Consider the following 12,607-nt stretch of genomic DNA (forward strand, 5'->3'; position numbering starts at 1 on the left):
AAATACACTTCTCAAAAAAAGGGAAAGCTAGCAAAAAAGCAATTCGCTGCCAACAGCTGAATAGAGAGAGGGGGGCTCTCTGAGGCCATGAAGTGGGAAATGTGGCAGCCTGGGAGAAGCCAGGGACCCGGGCAAAGGGTGGCATGGTTACTAACGTTTCCTTTGCTGTTCCCATCCTTCCTGCCCTCCCTCCAAACTCCCAGGAAAGCAATACTGGGGAAAGACAGTAAATAACTAAAATCCTGAGAATTCTCATGAACACTCCTCAATTTGGAGAGAGAGGGACTGTGATGAGGGGAGTTGAGATGGTACCCAGAACCTGATGGCCCTCACCAGCATCAGGAGAAACCTGCTCCCCTCCAGGGCTCCTTCCTAGGGTCCAGCTTGCACTGCATTCTGGGAGAATCCCATAGCCCCATCTTCCCTTTACCCATTGGCCCTTTAATGGTATCCCATTCTCACATTTAGCCCTTTGAATCAATCAACCACCATATTAAAAAATTAATAGATTTAATTTTTTTCAGCAGTTTCGGGTTTATGGAGAAATTCAGCAGAAAGTTTAGGGAGTTCTCCTGTACCCCCTCACCCCATTTCCCCTGTTTCCTCATTATTAACATCTTACATTGGTGTGGTACATTCTTTAGCATTGATGGGGCAGTATTATTATTAACTGGAGCTCATAGTTAAAACATATTAGGGTTTACTCTTCATGTTGTATATTTTATGGGTTTTGACAAATGTGGAATGACTCAGCTACCATGTCTTTGTTTTAGTAGATCATTAGTTGCTTTTTGTCTTACTAGCTGACTCCTGTTTTGAGAAGCCCCTTTGTCACTCCTTTTGCACCCTGGCTTACTGTGGCGTGGGGCAGGGGTGCTGGGGGCCAGCTGGTCTCTGGAGAGCAACACTCACTGCATCCTGCCCCTGCCGCATTCTGCTCCTCTCTGGTCTCAGCAGCCTCCCTTGCTCTTTTCACCTGCCTACCCCAGCACAGCTTAGATGCCACTATGGGGCAAGGAAGCTGCCCTCAGTCGGTCCCCGAGGATTCTGCCCAGATAGGGATAAGAATCACCGCGAGCGTTTGCTGAGCGCTTGGGAGGCTCAGGATCGGCGGGAAGGGAAGGCCTGCAGGCTGAGGCGGTCTGCTTTGAGTTTTGCAGCGTTGCCTGCGGTCTCCGTGGGTGAGGGAAAAGGCACAGGGAGGTTCAGAAGTGTTCCTGGCGCCACGGAGCCGGTCAGTGACAGAGCCGGGTCTCAACCCAGGCCGCTGCCCTTGGCAGCCAAGCCCCTTCTTTATTTTGGAATGGCCACCTGGCCAACTGGCACATAGGGAGAACTCATGAAAGGAGGCGTGGCTCACTCCTGAAGGGAGAGGGACACAGGAGCAGCCTTGATGCGCTGCGCCCCCTCCAGACCCCGAGTCCCTGTCCTTGGAGGAAGCAGGACTCCCAGGTGGGCGAGGTGAAGCAGATGGCTTCCCCCACTGCAAGGAGGAATCCCGGTGCTCCTCTCCACCAGCCTTCCCTTCTGTCGCCCCCTGGCCTCCGCATGAATGTGGGAACACTCGGGCGGGATGTATTTTAAAGGAGTGCCTGATGCGTGTGGGTGTGGTGGGGCTGGGGGTGCGGGTGGGGGTGGGGCTGGGGGTGGTTGCAGCGGGGCCTATGCAGGATCCCGGTTGGAGGGGGCTGCAGAGGCTACTGCTGGCCTTGGTGTCGCCATGGCAGCTGGAGAGCGGGCGACCGGTCGCTTGGCGTCCTGCTTGGGGTTGTTGTCCACATCAGTGAGAGGTTCCTGTCCTGCCCGCTCACTGTGAGGCTGGGCAGGGCCCCTTGCCAGTTAACTGTGGGGATTTTTTGTTCGTTTTTTTTTTTTTTGAGACGGAGTCTCGCTCTGTTGCCCAGGCTGGAGTGCAGTGGCGCGATCTCGGCTCACTGCAAGCTCCGCCGCCCGAGTTCACGCCATTCTTCTGCCGCAGCCTCCCGAGTAGCTGGGACTACAGGCGCCCGCCACCACGCCCGGCTAATTTTTTGCGTTTTTTTTTTTTGAGACCGAGTCTCGCTGTCGCCCAGGCTGGAGTGCAGTGGCGCCATCTCTGCTCACTGCAGGCTCCGCCCCCCAGGGTTCACGCCATTCTCCTGCCTCAGCCTCCCGAGTAGCTGGGACTACAGGCGCCCACTACCTCGCCCGGCTAATTTTTTGTATTTTTTTTAGTAGAGACGGGGTTTCACTGTGTTAGCCAGGATGGTCTTGATCTCCTGATCTCGTGATCCGCCCGCCTCGGCCTCCCAAAGTGCTGGGATTACAGGCGTGAGCCACCACGCCCGGCCAGTTGTGGGGATTATCTGAGAATTGCTGGAGTGTTCTGCACTTCCCTGCGAACTTTTTACCTGGGTGGGCCGGGAGAGAGGCCAAGCCAAGGGAAGGAGGCAGGATGCCACACACGCCCTGCAGGGAGAGTCATCTGCTGGGCACTGCGACACGCAGAAAGCCAGGAGCCTGAGCCCCGCCTGCGGTTGTTGAGGGAGAATGAACAACTGTTGACTCCCTGGTTCCTGGACGGCCGCATCTCTGCACCTCTGCTCCGGGTCAAACCGGCTGTATGCTTAGCCTCAGGAACATGTGGCAGGTGGCATCCCACGGCCCCATGGCAGGTGGCAGCCCATGGCCCCGTGGCAGGTAACGGTGGTTTTGCAGTGTGGCGTGCTGTGGGGGCCAGCAGGGGCACAGCTGGGCAGGCCAGGCTTTCTCTGGCTCAGTATGCAGGGCTGGTTCTTCCCAGAGGTGGCAGAGGTCAGGGAGGAGCTCTTTCCCTGTGTCTCCTGAACAGCTTCATCAGCACACCCTGCAGCGGGGACTCAGTGAGTATCCTGCAGCTCTCTTGTCCCAGAGGGGCTGTGTACGTTCGGCCCTGAGGGCAACCTCTACATTTCCTTTCTGGGGGCCCCCAGATGAGCCCTGCTCCCCCAGGTCATCCTGCTCCATATTGATGTGATAATCCCCTCCTCAGTCCGAAACATCCGGAGGCCCCGTTTGTCCCTAAGAACAGGCTTGAGCATGGCTGTGGGTGCTCTGTGTGGCAACAGTGGCTTGTTCTGTGGCAGCTTCCTTCCTCTGCAGCCTGATGCCTTTGACTCCCAGCCCGATGCACCCTCCTCACCCAGCAGAGGCCCCTCCTTAGCTTTTTCATTTGCTTTCATTTATCTTCCTTCTTTAAGGCTGCCTTTGAGGGTTTACTGGCCAGCAGCGTCAGGTGCAGTCTATAAACTGTGTGCCCTCTTGGGGCCAGGTAGGAGCCCGAGAGGGAATGGGAGAAGTGGTCATGAATGATTGTGAGGACTGCAGAAAGAAGACACGGCTGGGAAAAGCGTGATTACCCCCAGAATTCAGAGATGCCTGCACTGGCTGGGTTTTGAAGAATGAATAGGTGTTTGCCAGGAAGATTCTAGAGGAACAACAGCAACAAAAAATTTAAATATGGGCACAGAAGAGGTGAGGCACAGATGGCACAGGGATTTGGGGTGTGATGAGGCAAGGCAGCAATGGGCAGGGCCTAGGCCCAGGACCTCAGGCTCTTTGCACGCCATGACTTGAAGGCAATGGCCTTGTCATGCAGCACTGTGCCTCCATGGGCCCCATTAGAGTCCCTGGCTCTTGGTGTACCTTTCATGCCCACACCACGGTAGGAGCAGGCAGGTGGGGTTTGGCCTGGGTTTCCCCCAGATGGACACTAGTCCCTCTTGTGCTTCAGTATCAGAGTGGGCCCATGGGGTAGGAATAAATGTTTAGGTTTAGGAGGCCTCCAGCTGGGTGGCCTGCTCCCAGGCAGGAAACACAGATTAGAGAAGTAGCAAGTCAGAAGGCAGCAGCCCTGGATGTTAAAGCTGGAGGAACCTCTTAAGGAATGGGTGTCAGCTCCCTCGTTTGACGTGGTGGGAAGATGAGGGTGAGGGGGGTTGGGAGCAGGTGCTGAAGCTGGAGCCTGAACCCCCATTATCTCAGTGCTGCCATCATCCTTCACGGTAAGGAAACTGAGGCACAGGCAGGTTACATAGTCTTCTCAGGATGTCAGTGGCAGAGCTAGGATGTGAACCAAAGTGTCTGTCTCTGCAGCTCAGTTCTGTGCGAAGTCCAGGCAGATGGTGCTGATCAGTAAGGGTTGCTGGCTGAGCACTGATGGCCACCTGCATCTCAAGGAGAAACAGTGTCACCTGCTAATCTGATGGATTCTCTGGGCACCAGCACGTGGGCACCATCGCCCTTTCTCTGCAAGGGGTTTGTTTCGTGTATTTGGTAGAACATCCCCCAGCCTACTAGGTGTGGCATGCACTATGCCACAAGCTCTGTATCTCATGCAGCATTTTGTACTTTGAAAAAACAAGCTGGGAACAGAACCCTGATGAATGTGTTTCATTTCCTGTCAGAGCAAATGAAACCTGAAATATTAATGGCACCAGATTTCCCTTATCTTCCTACAAAAGGGCTTGAAAAATGTACTCCCCACAAGCTTAGCATGCAGCTCTGCTACCTGTGGCCCGAAATCACTAGTTGTCCATACTCACTGACCTTTGGAAATAAACACGAAGGTTCACTTGAAGACTTGGGGGAGAATCACGGTCAACCTGTGACTCTTGGTTTTTCAGATATTCGGCCGCTCTGGAGAGCCTTGGAGTTCCAGCTGCTCTAGAGGTTCTGGGGAGGGAGCGGTTAGCCTCCCATATGAGCGTGTGGCCCATCGTTGCCATCCACACCTGCCCCTCTGTGGGTGAATCAGTGGTTTCCTTTCTCAGCTGGTTGACACTTCATTTGTTTGTGTTCTTTTTCTTTACAGTCTCCTAAATATTTACGCATTGCTGAATCTCCTGTGGACAAACCACCAACAGGCCAGGACTGTCCTGCGGACAGACGGCGTGAGCCTCTTCTTGTGTCTGGAGATTCTGAGTGAGTAGAACTCGTCACGATCCCCACTGCACTTAATGTGGCATTCATGCATGAGTCTGGGCTGATGTGCTAATTGGGGGCCGTAAGAAGAGTTATAGCCACCATGGCCCTCACCTTTCTCTAACAAAAGCTTAAACACGGCTATGCTAAATATTTTTGCTTTCTGCTTTCACAAACTTCACATACACTTAATTTATTTTGAGGCGAAAGGGGAAGAACAGACATTTACAGGGGACCAGTTTCTAGGAGAAGACTGTGCATTCCCTGTGACCCCGTCAGTCTCACCTCAGAGATCCTGTCCCTGGGACGCCCCAGGTCCCTTTTCCCAGCTGCACTGAGTGCCTCCGTCCTCCTGGTGGAGCTGTGCTGCTTTCTTGGGCAGCCTCCCTTCCCCATGGGGTGCAGATGGGCCGGGGGCATCCCGGTGGTCAGTTCTTCCCAGGGACCCAGGAGGGGGGGCCGGCAGAAAGTGGCCAGGTTCTTTTCGCTCAACCTGGCAATTACAATTCCTAAATTGTTCAGCACCCCAGGCTGCTTGCCTTGACCCAGGTGGCCAGTCCCAGGCATCGCCAGTGTGGGCAGGGCCCTCCCCAGGGGCAGCAGCAGGGCAGCCCAAGACACTGGTGGCCACCACAGTTAGTCCCCATGAGGCGATTGTGCAGGACACGTTCTTGAGCTGCCTGCAGGGTCTGGTTATGGGAGCAGCTCAGCCCCTCCGGCAGAGCGGGAGCATCTTCAACAGCCGGCAATTGTCCCGCAGGAGCTCTGTGCCCAGTGGAATATCTCAGTGCAGTGCACAATGGGGCCACAGCTGTGTCACAGCCATGCTTTGTCCTTTAGTGGGCCATCTGAGCCATGTTCCACCTGCGTGTTCTGACACACTGCTCTCCCTCGATGACCCTGCTCCCATTGGCCTCCCCATGGTTTCGATCTGTAACCCAGACCCTGTTCCCAGGAGCTGGCTCAGCCCCATCCTGTTCCACACCCTGTCTCAGGGGACATCCTAACCTGCCCGGCCTGTCCTGCTCCTGCCTCTCAACCCAGAACACTGAAGGTCCTTCAGGTATTAGGTGAGACCTTAGAAGCAGGGACAGCAGGATTTATCCCACATGCACCATGCACTGTGCTGAGGAAGCCACGGTCACTCCCCTAATGGTCACTAGGGGTGAGGAAACTGAGGTTGTTGCCCATGTGGTAGAACTGGAATTCAGAGCCTCAGCCACGCCTCAGTCACCACACCACGCCCTGTGCACGACACTGGGGAAACCAGACAGCTAGGAGCGGCCTGTGCCTTGGGATGCTTACCCAGACCACCCACCCTCACCCCCTTTGCACCTCAAAGGCTTGGTCTACTTTTCAGACACAGTTTTTATGTTGTCAGCATGACACATATGCATATTTTAAGACGTCAAATAGTTTTATAAGTTTTATGGAAAAAAATAGCAGGCCCCTGGCCTCCCAAACCATCTCCCCACAGCCCCTGCCCTGCCCACTCCCCATAGATTACCACTTCTAGCTCTTGTCGCTTCTTCCTCTGGATTTATCTCCACGTTTGTAAAGAATATGGGCACGCTGCTATTTCTTAGTCTCCTGTTGTGGTCAAGATGATTGAACTCATAGATTTCCCTCCTGAGAGCTGCTCCATCTAACCCTAACCCTAACTCTAACATATAGAGTTATGTCATCATTTAGGTGAACCCTTATGCAGTGTGTATCAGTCAGGATAGGCTGCCTCATGAGGCAGGAACAAGCATCCCCAGAGCTGAGAGAGTTCCGTTTCTCTAGCCTCCTGCCCTGGGGGTGGGTGCTGAGTCTGGGGGAGGTGTGGGGTGGGGGGAGGGGCCTCAGTGCTTAGCAGACAGGTGCTCACTGGTGTCATCATGTTCCCTGCCCTCTTCTCATATGGAACCCGTGATGCCCTTTTGCCAGGGCATCCCTGCTAAGGGGTCAGGATAGTCCTCCTCTGAGTGGCTGGGGGTCTGACTGCTCCCTATTTAGACCATTGAGTAGCCCCCTGCTTTCTGCCTCACTCCCTTTCTGTGCTGGTGTCTCAGTGCTTGGGCCTTTTGGGGTTTTAGAGGTGGGCTGTGAGGCTGGGCACAAAAAGACTTCTCTGCCTCCCGTCCCCCCAGGGCTCCGTATCCCTGTGCTGCCTCAGCACTTCATCTGGCAAGATTTGCAGGTGCAGTTTTCATTTCTCATTCTCTGTTGGTTTTGAGTGATTTCAAGAGAAGCAGAAAGGCTGTGACCCCACCTCTAAAAGCCAGCGGTCAACCTGGCCACCCTTAAGCCTATTCTAGTGGGCCTCCCGCCCTGTTGCCCTGCTGTGACAGCGTCCCACGAGGACAGACTCAACACAGGACTTCTGTCCTTGCTTTCCTGAGTGCCCAGCAGTGCTGGTGCTGTTGCTTTCCCTCTCCCCTCCTTGCTCTCAGTCTCAGGAGGAAAATGTCCAGTTTCTCACCATGAGATATGATGTCATCTGTAGGTTTTTTTAAAAAAGGTAGGTAAAATTCATATAACAGTAGCCTTTAACCATTTGAAAGTGTGTAATTCAGTAACATGTAGTGCATTTGCAGTGTTGGGCACCCACCGTCTGTGTCTAGTTCCAACACGTTTTCATCATCCCAGAGGGAAACACTCCATTAAGCAGTCACTCCCCAGCCTCCCTACCCCAGTCTCTGGCAACTTCAATCTGCTTTCTGTCTCCATGGACGTACATATTCTGAGTTTCCCAAAAATTAGACATCATATAATTTGTGACCTTTTCTTTCCGGCTTCTTTGGCTTAGCATAAAGTTTATGGGGATCATCCATGTTGCAACATGTGTCAGAACTTCAGTCCTTTTTAAGGCTGAACAATATTCCATTCTGCAGATACACCGCATTTGTTTGTGCCTTCAATTGATGGACGTTGGGGTTGTTTCCACCTTTTGGCTGTCAGGAATAATGCAGCTGTGAGTGTGTGTGGACAATGTTATATTCCGTATCTGTTTTCAACTCTTTTGTGTATGTATTTAGGAGTGGAATTGTTGCATTCTGTGGTGACTCTGTTTCACTTTTCCAGGAACTGCCAAACTGTTTTCCACCACGGCTGCACCATTTTACATTCCCGCCAGCGCTGACTGAGGATTCTCATATTCCGCCATCTTAGCCAACACTTGTTAGTTTCTGTTTTTTGTTTCTTTGTTTCATTATGGCCAGCCTACTGGGTGGGAAGTGGGATCTGACTGTTTATTGGCATTTCCTGAATAGTTTTTTGGTAGATGTTGTTTATCAAGCTGAGGATGGTCTCTGCCTCATTTAGTGAGTGGTTTTTAATCAGAAATGGTGTTGGATTTTTGTCAGATGCTTTTTCTGCATCAATTGATCTGATCATATGATTTTGTCTCTTTAGTCTGTTGATGTGGTAGATTATAGCCATTGGTTTTTCTAATGTTGAACCAACATTGCAGCCTTGGAAAAAATACCACTTGGTTGTAGTGTATAATTCTTTTTAAACGTTGTTAGATTTGATTTGCTAATAATTTGTTGTGGATTTTTAAGTTGTTTGCTCCTGAGAGGCAGTGGTATGTCATTTTCTTATAATTTCTTTGGTTTCGATGTTAGGATAATTCCAGCTTCATAAAGTGAGGAAGTGTTTCTTCTCTTCCAATTTCTGGAATAAGTTGTAAAGAATTGGTGTAATTTCTCCCTTAAGTGTTTGGTAGAATTCACCAGTGAAATCTATCTTCCTGTTACTGATTTTTAGTTTAATTCTATTGTAGTCTGAGAACATATTTTTATGATTTCTATTTTTAAAATACTTGTTAAGGTGTACTTCATAGCTGAGAATGTGGTCTATCTTTGTGAATGTTCCGTGCAAGCTTGAGAAGAATGTGTATTTTGCTGTTGTTGGATGGAATATTCTATAAATGTCAGTTCGATTGAGTTGATTTATGGTGCTATTCAAGTGAACTGTCCTTGTTGATTTTCTGTCTGCTTGTTCTATCAATTACTGACAGGTCTTGAAGTCTCCACTTCAATAGTGGATTTACCAATTTCTCATTTCGAATTAAAATTCTATCAGATTTTGCCCCATATATTTCAATTATCTGTTAGCCTTTGAGGATTGTAACATCCTCTTGAAAATCGATTTTTCTCTCATTATGTAATGTCGCCTCTTTATCCCTGATAATTTTGCTTGGTTGGTAGTCTGCTTTGTCTGAAATTAATAATGGTACTCCAACTTACTTTGATTAGAGTTAGCGTGGTATACCTTTCTCTATCCCTTTACTTTTAACCTACCAGTGTCTCTACATTTAAAGTAGATATCTTGTAGATAGCATGGAGCTGGGACTTGTGTTTTTTATCCACTCTGAAAATCTCTGCATTTCAATGGGTGTGTTTTGATCATTCACACTTAAATGATTATTGAGGTACTTAGATTAATATCAGACTTTTTAGTAACTGTCTTCTGTACTTGCCAAAGACTTCTTTTTCTCTCTCCTCTGGTTTCAATGGACCATTTTATGTGATGCCATTTTATCTCCTTTCTTAGCATATCACTCATACTTCTTTTTAAAAGTTTTACAATATATGTTTACAATATGTATTTCAAAATAATCTAAGCCCACCTTCAAATAACACTATACCTCTTCCCATTTAGTACAACTACCTTATAACAGAATACTTCCAAGTCCTCCTTCCTGTCCCTTGTGACATTGCTGTTAATTATTTCAATTATCCATATGTCGTAGTCATACAGTATAGTTACTATTATTGCAGTAAATAAATTTATCTTTATATCAAATAAGAGTAAGGAAAATAGAAAATTTTATTTCACTGTCATTTGTTCCTTTTTGAGTATCTCCTTTTTTATGTAGATCAAAGTTTTCAACCTATGTAATTTTTCGTCTGTATGAAGAAAAATCTTTTAACATTTATTTCAGGGTATATATTGCCAGTGATGAATTTCCTTGGTTTTGTTTGCCTGAGAAACTATTTCTCCTTCATTTTTGAAGGATACTTTTTCTGGACATGGAATACTAGGTTGGTGGTTTCTTCTTTCAAAATGTTAAGGATTTCACTCCACTCTCCTTTTTTTTTTTTTTTTTTTTTTTTTTTTTTTTGAGACAGAGTCTCGCTCTGTTGCCCAGGCTGGAGTGCAGTGGTGCTATCTTGGCTCATTGCAGCCTCCACCTCCCAGGTTCAAGCTATTCTCCTGCCTCAGCCTCCTGAGTAGTTGGGATTACAGGTGCCTGCCACCATGCCTGGCTAATTTTTGTATTTTTAGTAGAGATGGGGTTTTACCATGTTGTCCATGGCTGGCCTCGAACTCCTGACCTCAAATCATCTGCCTGCCTCAGCCTCCCCAAGTGCTGGGATTACAGACGTGAGCCACCGCACCTGGCCTATCCACCCTCTTCTTTCCTTGTTTCTGATGAGAAGTGGGCTGTAATTCTTATCTTTATTCCTCTATAGATAAGGTGTTTCCCCACCCGGCTGGTCATTTCCCTTGGTCATTTTCTCTTTGTCTTTGGTTTTCTATAGTTCAAATATGGTGTGCCTAGGTGTAGGGTATTTTGCTTTTTGTTTTGTTTTGTTTTGTTCTTAGTATTTACTCTATTTGGTGTTCTTTGAGCTTCCATGGTCTGTGGCTTGGATCTGTCATTAATTTTGAAAATATTTTGGCCATGATTACCTCAAATGATTTTCTTCTCCATTGTCTCTTTTGTTCCCTTTTAGCATTCCAATTACACGTGTAACATCTTTGAACATCTTTGATGTTGTTCCACAGTTCTTGGATACTTTGTTCTGTTCCCCCACCCGCCCCCGGACCCATTATTATTTTTTTATTTTTATTTTTTTGTAGAGATAGGACTTTGCCATGTTGCCCAGGCTGATCTTCAACTTGTGAGCTCAGGCGATCCTCCCGCCTCAGCCTCCCAAAGTGCTGGGTTTACAGGCGTGAGCCGCTGTGCCTGGCCTTCCCACCATTCTTTGTGTGCATGTGTGTTTCAGTTTGAGAAGTTCTTGTTGACCTGTCTTCAGGCTGATTATTTTCAGCCGTGTTGATGACCCTGTCAAAGGCATTCTTCATTTCTGTTAATAGGTTCTTTTGGGCCGGGCGCAGTGGCTCACACCCGTAATCCCAGCACTTTGGGAGGCTGAGGCGGGTGGATCACCTGAGGTCGGGTGTTTGAGACCAGCCTGACCAACATGGAGAAACCCCTGTCTTTATTAAAAATACAAAATTAGCCGGGCATGGTGGCAGGCACCTGTAGTCCCAGCTACTCGAGAGGCTGAAGCAGGAGAATGGCATGAACCCGGGAGGCGGAGGTTGCAGTGAGCCTAGATCGCTCCACTGCACTCCAGCCTGGGCAACAGAGCCAGACTCCATCTAAAAAAAAAAAAAGAATATGTTGTCCTTTTTGCCTTCTAGCATGCCTTGTAAGTTTTTTGAAGCTAGATATGATGTATAGGGTGATAGGAACTGGGGTAAACAGGCCTTTAACGTGAGGTTTTCTGTTAATCTGGCTATGGGCTACGTGTAATGTTTGTTGTAGCTGTGAGTGCCAGAGTGTTCCGATCCCTGCAGTGCCCTTGTTTTTGTCCTCAGGCTCTGGGCTTCCCTAAGTTCCCTTCCTGAGAGTGAGTGAGCGTCGTGCAGCTCTCCTAGCCTTCACCTGCTGTTGTGCACTGGAGTCCTGTTGGTGTGGTTGTAGGGTGTGGGGAGGGCCAGCTGTCTGTCGTCTTCTGATTACGTCTCAGTCTTTCTGTGGTCCCATTTCCCTGGGCTGTGACTGTCACGGTTGTTTCTTCTTATATAGCTTTTCCAGACCCCAAATAGGAGGCCAGAGGGGGCTGGACTCAGGAATGCCCTTCCTCCGTGGCTCTGCAACAAGGTTCTGGTAAAGTCTTTCCCTGCGGGGAGCAGGCCTTTGTCATAGAGAAGGCTCCGGCTGCATTTCACCAGGATATTTCTCCTCCTCTGCCAGAGTCACCAGGAGATATCTCTTGGGTTTTCATGGTGAGAACCTAGTGGGGATCCTGGAGGAAAAGCCCATGAAAGTTTTGGGCCCCCCTAAGGCTGTGGCTTCTAGGAGTTTCTCAGTCACGGGAGTCCACCCTTGGCCTGCAGCAATGTGTCAGAATTACCCAAACTACTGTGGTTTGGCCCTGGAGGCTCTGGTCCAGGTCAGTGGATCTTTGGATTTGGCTGTCTCTCTAGATTTCAGGGGGGTGGTTTGCAAACTATTCACTGATGAGTCTAAAGAAAGTCATCGATTTTCAGTTTGTGCACCATTTTCTTGTCATGAGGATGGGAGTGATGACTTCCAAGTTCTTTTAAGTGTTGGAGCAGAAACTCCAGTCCTTCCCCTGCTTTGATTTTCCTGTCACCCCAACCGGGAATCGTGTTTGTTATTTGATGGTTTATTCAGTTGTCATCCGTCTTCCTAATTAGAACATAAGCTCCAGGGAACTGGAGTGTCAGTGTTCCCTCGCGTCCTTGCACCCACAAGACAGCCTGGCACATTCTGAATGAATACACCAAAAGGGATAAACAACGAGGCCAAGCCACCTGGCTGTGGGTGGCTGCTAATCCGTAGGATTTCTCGTGCCTTGTGGTTTCAGTGAATTTGAGACACACATGAGTGATGCTGCCAATGGGAGGCTCCCAGATG

At 49.2% G+C, this 12,607-nt stretch overlaps 1 protein-coding gene across 4 annotated transcripts in view; it reads left to right on the plus strand.

The window, feature by feature from the left end:
• APBA2 (amyloid beta precursor protein binding family A member 2) overlaps positions 1–12,607 on the plus strand; it is a 229,211-nt gene that overhangs the window by 32,112 nt on the left and 184,492 nt on the right. For 3 of the 4 annotated variants that reach the window (XM_030814399.1, XM_030814402.1, XM_030814403.1), the window contains exon 2: positions 4,832–4,941. The gene's annotated coding sequence lies outside the window, so the exon portion shown is untranslated. Of the gene's footprint in view, positions 1–4,831; positions 4,942–8,007; positions 8,104–12,607 lie in introns of all 4 variants that reach the window. The other variant, XM_030814400.1, reaches the window with a different exon arrangement.

The sequence above is a fragment of the Nomascus leucogenys genome, chromosome 6 (genome assembly GCF_006542625.1).
Source record: "Nomascus leucogenys isolate Asia chromosome 6, Asia_NLE_v1, whole genome shotgun sequence".
NCBI classification, from domain to species: domain Eukaryota; kingdom Metazoa; phylum Chordata; class Mammalia; order Primates; family Hylobatidae; genus Nomascus; species Nomascus leucogenys.